General features: G+C 38.3%; 1 pseudogene; it reads left to right on the top strand.

Annotated features, from left to right (window-relative positions):
• The first annotated feature begins 2,330 nt into the window (after positions 1–2,330).
• LOC104514979 lies at positions 2,331–3,192 on the top strand (annotated as a pseudogene).
• The last annotated feature ends 5,526 nt before the right edge of the window (positions 3,193–8,718 follow it).

Here is an 8,718-nt window from a genome sequence, read left to right as displayed (position 1 = left end):
ACTTTGCAGTTCAATGAAGTCTGATTTATGGACTGCTTGAAAGGAGCAGGACTTGAGGGAAAAATTTAGGTCCACTAGATCATCCATTGGCACCTCAGGGGTGCCCACACCTTGATGCCTTCCAACCCATTTCCCAGAAGTATAGTGTAGGAGCTCCGTATCATGCTTTAGACCGAAGCATGCTGTGTCTCTTTAGAGAAGAGGTGTTACAAGAGTGCTCATAGCATCACAGAATCATTTAGGTTGGAAAAGACTCATAAGATCATCATGTCCAACCATTAACCTGGCACTGTCAACTCTACCATGAAACCATGTCCCTGAGTTCCACATCTACAAATTTTTTAAATACCTCCAGGGATGACTCAACCACTTTCCTGGGCAGTCTATTCCAAATCTTGGCAACCCTTTTGATGGTGAAATTTTTCCTAATATCCAATCTAAATGCCTCTTGGCAGAACTTGAGTCTTTTTCTTCTTGTCTTTGCCATAGAGTGTGTGAAGATTTTTTAAATGTATTCAAGGACAATCCATATGCTCTGAAGTGCGAGATGCTCTGGACCTGGAAATAGAATAGCATATGTGCTATCCATAGAATACAGTTAATATTACAGTGGGTACAGTATGAGATATTCAGGTGGAAAAGCTGTAATACTGAGATATGGTGCATGGGCCAGATTGGCTCCCTAGCCAACAGTTGCATCATGAACTGAACACAGATGTCTGTGTGTAGTTTGGAGTCTGGCATAATTCAGGGTATAGAGGCACTATGACCAATATAAATAATAAATGACAATTTATAAGGATAAATTGCCAACTCAAATTTGAAAATGCACAGGTTTATAGCAAAACAATTTGATTGCTCAAATGATTAGTAAGTTGATTAGCTTAACTAGGCTATTCATTTACCAAATGTGAAGCTTTTTAAGGTTATTTGGGGCTGTCTGCTCTCATTTATCTCGCTTTTCCTAGAAATGTGACATGACTATACTCACTGCCTGAATAGTAACAGGCTTACTCATCTCTGTCTCTGGAGGACTACTACTCTAGTAAACCGAAATAAATAAGGACAGATCCTCATATGGTGTAAGCAGAAATCATGACAAAAAGACCTCATCAGAGTTGTATAAGAATAAAGTAGCTACCAAATCTTTCCATGAAAGTTAAGAAGTAAGAAAAAAGTTAAAGGATCCAAAGTTACACAGTGTTAAACTATTTCTTTAAACTTGATTCAGACTGTTGTATTTGGGTTCTGTCCAGATCTGTGTGAAATTATGTACCTATGAGCCACAAACCCTTGGCAGTAAAATGAAATTAAGTGTCCATCTGTCTTAGCATGGGCTCTTATTTCTTGCTAATAAAACTCCTCTCACCAGAGAGCTGATAAACAATTTTCATTTGCCTACAGTCCCTTCTTGACAGATGTACATGTTCTTTTGAGCTCTGCCAATCACCCTCTAATTCTTCCTAAATCAAACTAATCGTAATTGAATCTGTAATTGTATGTACATATAACTATGTACATATAACATATAACTAATAATAACTATGTTGTGCTGCAGTGGAATACAATGATTGTCAATGATAAATCTTAAAAGAAAAAAAAAAAGGTTTTCCTGAGTTATAACTAATTATAAATAATCTTTACTGCTCATTCACCAGACATCATGAGCACAACATGCATGTTGTGCAAGAGGAGTGAAAGAAAAAGAGTGCAAACTACAAGAGAAACTGGCATGGCATGAACACTCTATGCTAATCACATCATCATGCTATATTTGAATCTGAAACCTCTAAAGAGACCATGTCTGTTGGAACTAGTTTTCAAAATGCTTTTCCACTGCCTCACCAGCTCAGGTCTGTCTCGGGTGCTGTATCACACTCCTTCAGAGAGATAGTGTATGCATCCTGCCCTGTGGTCCTTGAATCCTCTGTATCCACCATGGCAGGAAACTGCTAAGATATTCTGCCTTTAAACCAGGCAACAACACATGCACTGAATGCTATTTTTAAAACCATCTCAATTAAAGACCTAAAATAGAAAACATGATGATTGATTTTAAAACTCAACAAAATGAATCAAGCACATCAAAAATTACAGTGGAAGGTTTCTACTTTCTGTTAAGAAGACACAATGCATAATCTACAAAGTGAATAAAATATTCTAAAAATTTTATTCATAGAAAATACAAGATTTCCACAGAGCAAATTTTTAGGCATCTGACCAAATAAAATATTGTTAATTGTATTATTTATAAAGCCCAATCCAGAGAAGAACATATTTTAATATACCAAAGTAGACAACTACAAGGGATCAGGTTAGGAAAGCTAGATATGGCTAGGGATGTCAAAGGCAAGAAGAAAAACTTCTGTAGGTACATCAAGGATAAAAGGAAAACTAGGAAAAATGTGGGCCCTCTCCATAAGGAAACAGAAGACCTGCTGGTTTGGAATGTGGAAGAGGTTGAGGTACTCAATGACTTCACCAGCAAGTGCTCAAGCCACACCACTCAAGTTACAGATGGCAAAAGCAAGAACTGGGAGAATGAAGATGCACCCACTGTAGGAGAAAATCAGGATCGAGACCATCTAAGGAATCTGAAGGTGCACATGTCCATGGGAACTGAAGACATGCATCCATGGGTCCTGAGGGAACTGACCAAGTCACTGTCCATCACATTTGAGAAGCTATGGCAGTTCACTGAAGTCCACACTGACTGGAAAAGGGGAAGCATAACTCCCGTTTTTAAAAAGGGAAAAAGAAAAGAAGACCCAGGGAACTACAGGCCAGTCCGCCTTATCTCTGTGCCTGGCAATATCATGGAGCAGATCCTCCTAGAAACTATGCTAAGACACAGGGAAAATAAGGAGGTGATTGGTGACAGCCAACACGGCTTCACTAAGGGCATATTGTGACAGAAAAATTTGGTGACCTTCTACAATTAGAAGGGTTATAGTGTTGGTGGATAAGAGAAGAGCAACTGACGTCATCTACTTAGATTTGTGCAAAGCATTTGACACTGTCCTGCATGACATCCTTGTCTCTAAATTGGAGAATCATGGATTTGATGAGATGTACTACTCATTGGATAAGGAGCTGGCTGATGAATGCACTCAGAGAGTTGCAATCAAGGGCTCAGTGTCCAGGTGGAAACCAGTGATGAGCGGCATTCTTCAGGGGTCAGAACCGGTATAGTCATTGTTCAACATCTTTGTTGGTGAGAAGGACGGTGGGATTGAGCGCACCCTCAGCAAGTTTGCTCATGGCACCAATCTCTCTGTCGATGCCATCCAGAGGAACCTGGACAGGCTGGAGAGGTCGGCCTGTGCCAACCTCACGAAGTTCAACAAGGCCAAGTGCAAGGTCCTGCACCTGGGTTGGGGCAATCCCAAGCACAACTAGGGGCTGGACGAATGGATTGAGAGCAGCCCTGAGGAGAAGGACTTGGGGGTTGTGGTGGATGAAAAGCTGAACATGAGCCGGCAGTGTGTGCTGGCAGCCCAGAAAGCCAACCGTATCCTGGGCTGTATCCAGAGAAGTGTGGTCAGCAGGGCGAGGGAGGGGATTCTGCCCCTGTGCTCTGCTCTGGTGAGACCCCACCTGGAGTGCTGCATCCAGCTCTGGATCCTTCAGCAGAAGGTGACATGGTCCAGTTGGAGTGAGTCCAGAGGAGGCCACGAAGATACTCAAGAGTCCTGGAGCACCTCAGCTGTGGGGACAGACTGAGAGAATTGGGCTTTTTCAGCCTGGAGAAGAGAAGGCTCCAGGGAGACCTTATAGCAGTCTTCCAATACCTTAAGGGTCCTACAGGAAAGCTGGAGGGGGACATTTACATGGGCTTGTAGTAGCAGGAAAAGGGGTAATGGGTTTAAATTGAAAGTGGGGAGATTAAGATTAGGTGTAAGGAACAAAGTTTTCACAAAGAGAGTGGTGAGGCACTGGAACAGGTTACCCAGAGAAGTTGTGGATGCCCCATCCCTGGAAGTGTTCAAGGCCAGGCTGGAGGTAGCTTGGAGCAACCTGGTCTAGTGGAAGGTGTCCCTGCCCATGGCAGGGGCACGGAACTAGATGATATTTAAGGTCCCTTCCAACCCAAACCGTTCTGTGATTCTATTCCATTTCTTTCATGTTTATAAAAGGAAGGGCGGCTACAATGGAAATTTGATGTGAGCATAATGTTTATACAATACGAATTTTAAGGGATAGAATGCAAAATATAAATTTATTTCTAATCACTCTTTACTTACCAATATATAAAGCTCAGTGAGATGGTTGAATGGTTTTGCCATAGTAGATTAAATTTTAAATCAAGTGCATAAACAGCCACTGATAAAACTAATGCATAAAATATACTGAAAGAAGGAATCACTGAATGAACTGTAAACTGCAATCTGATGTCTGGATTCATAGACTCAGCACAATAAAATAAAAGTGTGGAAGGCCAAACTAGCTACTAGATTAAAATATTGTCCAAAAATCTTACAATACATGGCTTCATCAGCAGTTCTTTGTTTTTTTCTAATTGCTTACATCTGGTTTTGAATATTGATTTGAACTTTAAAACTGATGCATTTGCATAACATAGTAAAGGATTCACTTGTAGCATTGTGAGCAATTGTGAGCACCAACAAAATTTAGGGTACCAGTTTGCTAGATTAAGGATAATTTTACTTCAGTGGAGGAGGTCCACAGCAACTTACATTCTACTTATATATGACTTCAGTGCAGTCAGGATTTAATTAACAGGTTTTTTGTGCTATTGTGTTCAGGAGGGCATGCCACCATTATGTTAGTGAAAATTGATATGTGCTATCCCTTCTTCCAATATAGAACCATAGAATCATAGAATCATAGAATGGTTAGGGTTGGAAGGGACCTTAAAGATCATCTAGTTCCAACCCCCGTGCCATGGGCAGGGACACCTTGCACTACACCAGGTTGCTCAAAGCCACATCCAGCCTGGCCTTGAACACTTCCAGGGATGGGGCTAAGAAGTAAGTAAGAAGCTAAGTAAGAAGCTAAGAAAAAAAATAGAATGAAAAATTAGTCAAGGTTGGAGGACAATGAAAATGCAGCCATATTTAAGTTTTCTTTTTTGAAATAAGTACCACCTTCCAGAATCATGTTTAAATTAATATGAAAGGAACATATACACAGGGCAGAAGTAAGGTTTTGCAGACCCCAGAGAAGAGTCTAAAACCTGACATGTTAGCATCAGTTCACTTCTAAAGTCACAACAGATTTGTGTTAGAAAAATCTCTGGTAAGTGGCTTTATGGACCATGCAAAACTAGGCATCTAATGTAAAAACATTAATATTTCATGTCCCAAAGAATATTAGAAAACAAATTAAGTCAAAGCTTTGGCAGATAATATATGTCTACTGGACAGATAAAATTAGCAAATATAGCAAGACACACGTTAGAGAAAAAATACAGAACTTTGCTGGAACTGTATTTCACTTTATCTGTGCTCTTTGAGGCTTGCAATATAGAATCCTTACATGAATGATCTTCAAAAACATTTTGTAGCAAGTTTTTCTTTAAAATTCAGAGTATTCCTCTGTGCTCTATTGGTCCAAGCTCTAAATTTTATAGGAGCATGATCATTGCTTATCTTAACAGTGCCAAACTGTTAATGGGGTGGTGACAGCCTGTCAGTTTCTAATGTTCCTGGCACACTGGGATTCCTGGAGTCTCTGAATCAAATTGTGATTTTAGTTTTACTAACTTCTTCCTATATGAGTCAGTTTTGTTTAGGGTAGTCACTCTTAAGAGTTGAGAGTATTAATTTAATGAGGGCAAACACTGTTGTTGATTTGCTATTGCAACAACTCAGCTATCCAGCAAATGTAGTTGAGTATTGCAAAGGCTTATTGCAACCTGTGCTCAGAACTGGACATGAAGAGGAAGTACTTTTAGTTTGTTCAGTTCTTTCACTACTGTCAGTCTAAAAGAGTGAACAGACAGGTCTGATTGCCAGAAATACACAATTCTGCCTCTATATCTTATGCACTGAGTATTGAAAAGTCATAAGCTAAAATGTTTTTTCAAAGGTCTACGTGAGTGGTAAAATTTTAGATTTTAAAAAAATAAAACTCTTGAGTGCTCAAAAGATGAAAGAAATTGGGGGAAAAATAGAAAGATGCAGTCAGCAGCATTTACCCAATACTGTGAGGCAAAGGCCATCATTTACCGTGTACAGCTTGGCCGTGAAAAAAGGTCTTTTATAGAACATAGTGATTTAACTATAAAAAGATCTCCATTGTAAACATTCTGAGATAGGAAAGAATAACTGCACCTTCCATCACCTTGATGTTTAATGTATAGGGACGTGTGATATTTTACTTACATTATTCCGCAACATATGGAAAGGACTTGTTGCAATTTTTCCTTCAATTTTTACACAGATTTTACCATTTTTCTTTTTAATAGGGAAGATTATTGTACATTATTCAGACTATCAAATAGAATGAAAACTAGTATTTTATTTCACTCTGTTAATAAGGAAGAAAGAAGGTCATACAGGGAAAAAGAAAGTAACAGTAAGTCAAGAAGAAAACTAAGAAAATTTCAGATAAGAGACCAACTGTTCCTGAGCCTTACATAAAAAAAGAAACTTATTTCCTCTCTAAACCAATGCTTTAAGATGCTATAAGATTGCTAACACTGGAATTAGTCATGTCCTCATCAGACTTCCTAGAACGAATGGACTGTCATGAATTGTTTTAATAAGTATATCAGAAGTCTAAAAAGATAAAGATGGCTTGCCTAGATTTTTTTTTTTTTTTAATCTGTCTAGTCATCACAGCATCCTATGAAAATAGCACTATGTGGGATGAAGAAAGACTTGAAGAAGCTACAGCATTACTAGAGGTTGCAGGCAAGAAAAACTGTAGATTATCAATTTTCTGATGAAATGTGAAAGTTCTGACATGTAGATGTATGCATATTTACATAAACACAAGCACAAAGGTGTGTATGGAATGACTAGTCTTCCAGATCCATCCCCTAGTTATTACGTGGCAAAAAGAAATTTTAGTGAAATGAAATGGTTTGGGGCATGGGAGTATGGACATCAGGACTCTTCTAGTTCTGCAGTTACAGACTGTTGTGGGAACAGTTTAAGACTGAAGACAGGATATTCTCTAAGCTCTGATGGTTTTTGGGTCACGTGCTTTGCTAATGTGGTGGGGCTGTGTCACAATCAGCCAACAACCTGTGCTGACACAGGACTGAGTACCAACCTTAACCCTTTTTGGTAGTAGCAGGTGACACCAGGGTTTTTTCCTGGCATCCTCTGTCCACCTAACCCAGACTTACCCTACGGTTCCCACCTCCTGTAGATATCATATGACTATCAACCATATAACATTTTGACATGCAGTGCGTGGTCATGCAGACTGGTTACAAATATGATAGATCCTAAAAACAGCAGTGATGGAAAAAGGACCTTGTAAAAACTTAGCTCTGTTGACTGCTACACAAATCATAATTCTACAGATATTGAAGGTTCACTACTATTCCAGAAAATGGTACATTGACTTGGTCATATTTAAACATCCATTTTGAAATTGCATTCCTGAATTCTTTCTATTCACATTTGGCCAAATACAGTCTGTTCCTTAAAAGTCTTATACTCGAGATTTTTTCTTTTTAAAATATATTTAAAGGGTATTTAGTTTAACTACCTTTTCACAATTTAGTAGGAGAATGGAAGAACCTCCAATAAGGTTGAAATGCAATCCACTTTTAAAAAAATGTTCTATATTAAATCAACCATTAAATCTAAATGTCATGCTTTGCCAACAAGTTATTAAATGTCTGACCACAGTGTATAACTGTTTGCAGCTGTCCATTTACACTGAGGGCTTTTTCCTCCTTCTGTCTCTTTAAAGCTTTGGAGCTTTGGCAATTCTAAAACAAAAAATGCAGAAGGAAGAGCAAGTGTATGAAAAGACAAATCAGTGGAGTTCATGCCCACTTTTAATCACCATCTCCAAAAAGGGGGAGAAAGCAAAACAAATGTAAAGGCAAGCAGGCCAGTATCTCTTCTTTATGTATTCTGTCTCCAGTTCCATGGGGAGATGTCACTAATAATAAGTAATAACTCTCATTCCATGATGCTCATTCAGTTTCTCCAAACTCACTGAAGCACTCTATGAAGTGTCTCAGAATACATTTTATTAGCCTTATGTAAGAAATGCAGGTGTTTTTCTTCCAGAAAAATTAAGTGAGACAGACAGGAAAATGGAGTATACTAAAGAATTATCATTTTTCAACTGATCATAATAAAAAGAGGTACAAAGCATTAAAAAAAACCCCAAAAATCTAGAATTATAAAAGTGGGGATTTTGCTGAGTAAGCTTTTCTGTGATTATATTTTACAATATAAAAATGTAGAAAAGAAAAAATGAGCTATCACTTTATTTTAAAACCCCACATTTTAAAGTCTGTTATTTCTGAGTACTGAAAACTTTTAAACATTTGCTACGTGAATTAATAGAAGAGCTGATAGAATTAGCAGATTATTATTTTTCACATGAATCAGCACTACTGTGGCATGAGACACTGTCATTAATCTTGCACACATTTAATGAGTCAAAAAGTGTGGCAAGATTCAGGAATCTTGGCTTGCCTTTCAGAATTTAAAATTTATTAACTTCTGTTGTTGTTTGGTCATTTTGATATTTGTAGGTGAGAGATCTAAAATTAAATTAAAA

The sequence above is a fragment of the Eurypyga helias genome, unplaced genomic scaffold, assembly GCF_000690775.1.
Source record: "Eurypyga helias isolate BGI_N326 unplaced genomic scaffold, ASM69077v1 scaffold5779, whole genome shotgun sequence".
In the NCBI taxonomy this organism is placed as follows: Eukaryota; Metazoa; Chordata; class Aves; order Eurypygiformes; family Eurypygidae; genus Eurypyga; species Eurypyga helias.
This window is presented reverse-complemented; position numbering and strand designations above follow the sequence as displayed.